The 6,096-nt window shown below is 62.3% G+C and overlaps 1 protein-coding gene across 1 annotated transcript in view; it reads right to left on the bottom strand.

Moving 5' to 3' along the window:
* DGAT1 (diacylglycerol O-acyltransferase 1) overlaps positions 1–6,096 on the bottom strand; it is a 21,504-nt gene that overhangs the window by 12,433 nt on the left and 2,975 nt on the right. The window lies entirely within an intron of this gene.

The raw sequence follows: 6,096 nt of genomic DNA, 5'->3' as shown, positions 1-6,096 counted from the left end.
TCGCTCGCTGGGCCGGGGCTGTGGGCTGCAAGTGCGTGCAGCAGGAACGGACTTCGCATCGCCCCCGCGTGGTCCCGGGGTCCTGTCCGGGGGTGGGCCAGGCCCCGGCTCCCTGCCGCTGTGCGCCCGCCCCTCGTCCCACTTGTGTACACACGGGGTCTCAGCGACTCGCTCGGGGCAATCATTTAGGAAGCGGCTAGTGCGCCACGGTCCAGCTGCCCAGGCCCGTGTCCGCGGCGGCTCGCGTCGCCAGCCACGCAGCGCGTTGGTTTCCGCGCGCGCAGCTTACGGTAACGTCCCTGGCGCGCTTGTGCTCCGCGAGCCCTCTGGTTACCCCGGCAGGAACCTGCTTTTCTTCACCTTAGGGGACGTCAGACAAGGGCCAGGTCATAAGACCAAGCTGGAGAAATGCACCAGGCCCTGCGTCACCAGAACGCCTGCCTTGCACGCGACTCCCAGGCTCTCCACCTCCCCGCCTGCAGAGCCCGGCGAGAGGAGGGCGAGGGCGAGGGCGCAGGCCCCTTAGTGGTGTCTCCTCGGCCCACCCACTCCCTCCACAAGGAGCTCCACTTCCCTCAACTCTCAGGGCCTCCCAGTTTCCAACCTGGGCCAGCCTCTCCAGGATGTCAGAAGTCTGGGGCGCTGGATTGCCGGTACTCAAGAGGCTTCTGTGCATTTGCACAGCCTGTGCAACCGCCCTGTTGTTGTTTTTTTTGTTTGTTTTTGTTTTTTTTTTTTTGAGACAGAGTCTCGCTGTGTCGCCAGGCTGGAGTACAGTAACGCGATCTCAGCTCCCTGCAATCTCCGCCTCACGGGTTCAAGCGATTCTCCTGCCTCAGCCTCCTGACTAGCTGGGACTACAGGTGCGTGCCACCACACCCAGCTAATTTTTGTGTTTTTAGTAGAGATGAGTTTTCACCATGTTGGCCAGGCTGGTCTCCATCTCATGACCTCGTGATCCGCCCACCTCGGCCTCCCAAAGTGCTGGGATTACAAGTGCAAGCCACCATGCCCTGCCTGCTGTTATTTTTTCTAAATACCGGGGTCTCACTATTCTGCCCAGGCTGGTCTTGAACTCCTGGCCTCAAGCAATCCTCCCACCTCAGCCTCTGAAGGTGCTGGGATTACAGGTATGAGCCACCAGCCCAGCCACCTTGTATGTTAAATGAAGCAACTACTCAACTGCAACAGCCACAGGTGCGGCCCACCTTGGCTTGGTGTGCATATTGCACAGGGCATGGAGTGAGAACACCCTGGATCTCAGGATGCCAGGGTTCTCTGAGGACTCCGCCTCTAGAAACACCTCCATTCCTCTGGGGTGAGCAGGGGCAAACAGGTGCTTCTCCTGAGGTGGGGTCCTCTCCTGTGGACTGGTCACAGTCTCCCCTCTGAGCTCCATCCTGTTCCACCAGCTCCACCAACAGTGGTCAACAGGGCTGCCCCCTTGGTTGCCCCCCTGGTGACATGTTCTGTCACCACAGGCCACTGTGGGTTGCTGCCAGCCAGATATCAGGCAGGCTGGAGCTACCTGGCAGATGCCCTTTGTGTAGCTTGCTGAGTGGGGCCGCCCTCACTGGGCCTGAGAGCCCCTCACACATGGGCCTTGGTCAGTCAGGACCAGCCCCGTCTCCTACCCAGTCTCCCAGAACAGTCATCTGTTGACCGCAGTCACTGGCAGGCACGCTCTGTGGCCAGGCAGGCCCAGACCTGTCTGAGTATGGACTGACACCAAGCTCAGAGAGGTCTGGATCTGGCCAGAGTGCCTCATGCTAGGCAGAGGAGATCAACGGCTCAACCTGTGGTGGCATTCCAACTCAAAGCTGGCAAGTGGCCACAGAAGAAAGACAATGGGAGGGTGGACTGGACCACCAGGAAGGATGGGTCGGGCCTGGTGAGCAGAGCCAGGCTTGGAGCCAACGGGAAAGCACTGGCTGTGGATGCACCATTAAGGAAGGGCTTTGCCACCGGGGTGGGGGCGGGGCGGGGCAGCAGCTCCAGAGACGGATGAAGTCCTGCCCAGACAGGCCCTGTACCCTGGGACCTAGGGTGAGGGGAATGGTCAGGGTAGGTGAGGTTGGTTGGGGACAAGGGTGTGTATGGCCAGGTCATCGAGGAAAGCATGGTGCAGATCACCCTGCTGGGGGCAGCAACAAATGAGGGGGCCCAAGACTGAAGCGAGTTGCCTTGTAGGACTAGTGGAATAAGGGGCCAGAAGGGGGTTGGGGCCTCGGGCCGACCCAGGGCTTACAGGCCATGGGTGGGCCAAGGAGGCCTGTGAGAAGCATGGGTCCCAGGAGAGTTCACAGCCAGTGGTGGTCTGTGGCCCATGCCACTCATTCAGAAGGGAAAGTTGTATCCGTGGCTGGGAGGTACCAGGGGGAGCTCATCCCAGGCCTCAGGGAGGCCACCTCCATCCTTCCACCTGCTCTACGCATCAGAATCCTGGAGAAGTAGAAACAGTCACTCACTGTTGGAGTCCTTCAGAAGGAGTGAGACTGTGAACCTTCCTCCCGGCCATTGCTGCCTGCCATTGTCAAAGAGAGCACCCACCTGCACCACAGCCACTCCAAGTGGCAGGCACACAGGCCATGACATGCTGCAGACCTGGTTCTCCTGCTCTCCATCCCAAGGGAGTCTGGGCAGGTCTGTCCCCTGTCCCTGCCAGGGTGTGGGCAGCTTTGTCGACCTTGGACCTAGGACTGACCTGGTTTGAATGTATGTGCCTGAAGACTTTGGGCCTCTCAGCTCATGCCTGCCTACCTGGTTACCAGGGGCCACTGTTGGGCAAAGGGTCCCTGTCCCTTATCTCCTCCACTACTCATTCTGTCTAGAGCCCTTGGGCAATGGTTGCAGAAGCCTCTCTTCCTCTGGGCACCTCCTCCCTGGAACTGGTCCAACCCAGCTATCCATGGAGGCCTCCTCAGACACTGGGGGAGCACATCTAGGAAGCCTGGGGATCAGAATGTGGGCAGCAGGCCACAGGAAAAGGGCCAGACCTCGAACTCCCCACTGTCCCCATTTCCTGCAACAGCATCTCAGAGGGCTTGAGGTGGCTGTCGGGCCTTCCATCACAGCATAAAACTCCTTCAGGGAGAGAAAAGTGAAGGCACCCAGGCCAGGGAACGGCAGCTCCTACTGTACCTACCCTCCCTACTCTGTCCATCCGTGGGCTGGGCCTGACTTTAGACTGGAGCTCCATAGTGCTCTTGTTCCTGGTGCAGAGCAGATCCACCTACCCCAGGGGAAATGCCAACTACTTTGCCTTCAGACCTGATGCTCCTGTGCTTGGGCCTGCCAAGCCTGCCCTCCCCAGTGGAAGAAAGGGCCCTCTTACGAACAGCCTCAGCCTGACCCTTGTAGTACCAGCCTCTGAGGTGGTGCCAGACTCGGAAGACCCTCCCAAGCGCCCCAACAGCGTGCCCAGCCCAGGACACATGAGCCCGACACTCCAGATTCTATCAAGAGTGGCATTTATTCTCCTTGTGGAGGTGCGGCGCTCCGGGGAGCTGGTGCTATTGTGCTTAGGAAGGAGGTCTGTCCGTCCGTCCGTCTGTCCGGCCGGCCTGGCCCCAAATGGGGGCGGAAGAGGGGCACGGCCCGAGTAAAAATCCCGGCCTATTCCGGGTGGGAATATGTACAAGGCGGCGGGGCGCAGGCGGAGGTGGGGATGGGCGGGCCGGCAGCCGCAGCCCCCACCCGAGGGCCCCCGCACCTCGGGCCCTACTTGTAGAATCAGTACAAAATAGGTGCTACCTAACGTTCCTTCTACCTGAATTCGCTAAGTCGGTTATTGTGCTGCTTAGTTATGGGGGCGGGAGGGGGCCCATGGCTTTCCACGGCGGTGGGGTGTAGGGGGAAGCAGGAGACCCTGACGGGCCCACAGCCCTCCAGCTTTCTCCTTAGGTAGGTAGACAGGAGTATGGGGTGGGGTGGGATGGGGGCGCCTGTGTGTGCGTGTGCATGCGGCACAGGTGGGGAGGCCCCAGCTTGGGAGCTGTGCAGGCACCACGCCTGGTTGTGTAGGGTATTTGGATGTGGACACTGCTATGCAGAGCGGCGGGTCATCCCTGTGGAGGCAGCCACGCTTGCTGCTGGGGGTGAGGCTGGCCACACCATAGGCTGCAGCTGGCACCTTCTTCTCCAGCCATGGCTCTGCCCCTGGCTGGACATGGCAGATGTGTGTTTGCCAGAGGATCAGAGAAGTGGCCACCTGTGTGGGGGCCCAGGAGCCCTGGATCTGTTCCCCTCAGCTGGAGCCAAAAGGCCTAAGTCAAAGGTAGAGCCCAGTTGTGCCCAGCAGGGACTGGTTGAGGTGGGGAGGAGTGTGGGGGGCATCTGAGCCTAGGGACCTGGTCTCTCTGCATCTGCCATCCTTCCCTGGCCCACCCAAGCCGGTTGGACCCCTGTCCTGCAAACACACCTCCCAGCAGGTGGCTGCGTTCCTGGCGGACTCAGCAATTGGCCTGGCACATAGTAGGTGCTCAATGAACGGTCAGTGAATGATTAATGACTGAAGGAAGGGTCTTGGGTGCAACCACCCCACCCCCGCCCATGGAACCATTACAGCCGCGGGGCTCTGCCGTGGGGGTCGGGGAGGGGTGGGGAGAAAGTCTGCGCGGCCGGCTCCGCGCAGCGTCCCTGATCTAGGGGCCTATGGGGTGGGTAGGGGGAGGGGATACCTGATTCTCAGTAACTCTAGAGGCGGCGGCAGCTTCGCATGCAGTGCGCATTATTGCTCTATAGTCGGCAACGGACTACCTAAGAGGGAGGGGGAGCGGGCAGCCCCGGGTAGGGTCGGGAGGAGGGGGTGGGGCTGCATGCAGTGACGTCACAAAGGCGGCGGCCAATGGGGCGGGCCCTTGGGGCGGGGTCGCCGCCGAGGCTTTGGCATAGACGGGTGAAAGTTGGCAACCGAGTGGGGGCGGGGCCTGAGTCTCAGGGGAGGGGCCTGCCTCGGAGAGGCGGGGCCTGAGGCTCCCTAGAGGCTCCCAGCTAGGGGCGGGCCTCGGGGCGTGGAAAGTAATCCCGGACATTCCAAGCCCCCGGCGTCGGCGGGCAAGATGGGGGTTCAGCGCCCCCTCCCTGACCCGAGTGCAATCCGTTCATAAGTAAAACGTACAAATACAGAAAGAAAGAAACCCGACGCGTCCGCAACCCCCCCAGGGGGCTTTACCCGCAAAGCGAAGACAGAGGTGTGTAGAGGGCAGCGCCCAGGCCTGCCTGCCGGCCCCGGGAATCCGTCCTCCAACACGAATGCCCGGGGTACGGGGGTGTGGGGGCCCGGGGCAGGGCGGAAGCGGGGTCTGAGGAGGTCGGATAAGTCCATGCGATTCGATATGTGTCATTATTATTCGATATGGAGGACAGAGCCCGGGAAGCTGGGCTGGAAGAATTCGGATTTGGCAGAGGATGCGAGGCGAGGGTAGGAGAGCGGCTCCGACTGAGGCCCCAGAAGCAACCCGAGGGAGGAGGTGCCGCCGTCCGCCCCTCTCCCCGACCCCCAACGCGTCTAACACTCCCGGGAGTTCTGCGAAGACTGCGAGCCAGGGGCGTCCCTGCAGGCCTGCCCGCTCCTGCTCCGCCCCGGCCTGCTGCCGGGGAGGGGCCGGCTCCCTGGACGTCTGGGCCGCAGGCCTGGCGCTAGAAGGCTTGGGAAGGGGTGGGGAAGACCTGAGTCCCTGCGACGCGATCCAGGGGCGCAGAGGCGGGAGAAGGAGGGCGCTCCCTACCTCACTTCACCCCCGTCTTCAGAGACCCAACTCGGAGATGAGGTTCGGTTCTAGGTCTCGTCGACCCTATTGCTGGGAGAAAGCCGGGGGCACCCTGGAGGGGAGGGGAGGGGGCTCGGGGTGGGTCTCCCCTCGGGACCCTATTGCTTGAAAGGGCCGGCAAGGCCCCTGGCGGGCGGGGCGGGGTGGGACCAGGCCCCCCTCCCCCTATTGCTGTGAGGAGGGGCCCGCCCTCCGGCCCCTCCACCCGGACGCCAGCGAAGACTTCCCTGGGGGGCCGTATTGCTGAGAGCCGACCTGGCTGGGGGAGGCCCCGCCGCCCTAGGCCTGCACAGGGCTGAGCTGTGGCGGCGCAGGAGCCGCGGGG

This window comes from Colobus angolensis, unplaced genomic scaffold, assembly GCF_000951035.1.
Source record: "Colobus angolensis palliatus isolate OR3802 unplaced genomic scaffold, Cang.pa_1.0 Scaffold17, whole genome shotgun sequence".
Classification (NCBI taxonomy): domain Eukaryota; kingdom Metazoa; phylum Chordata; class Mammalia; order Primates; family Cercopithecidae; genus Colobus; species Colobus angolensis.
The sequence above is the reverse complement of the archived record's forward strand: the minus strand, read 5'-3'. Positions and strand labels throughout refer to the sequence as shown.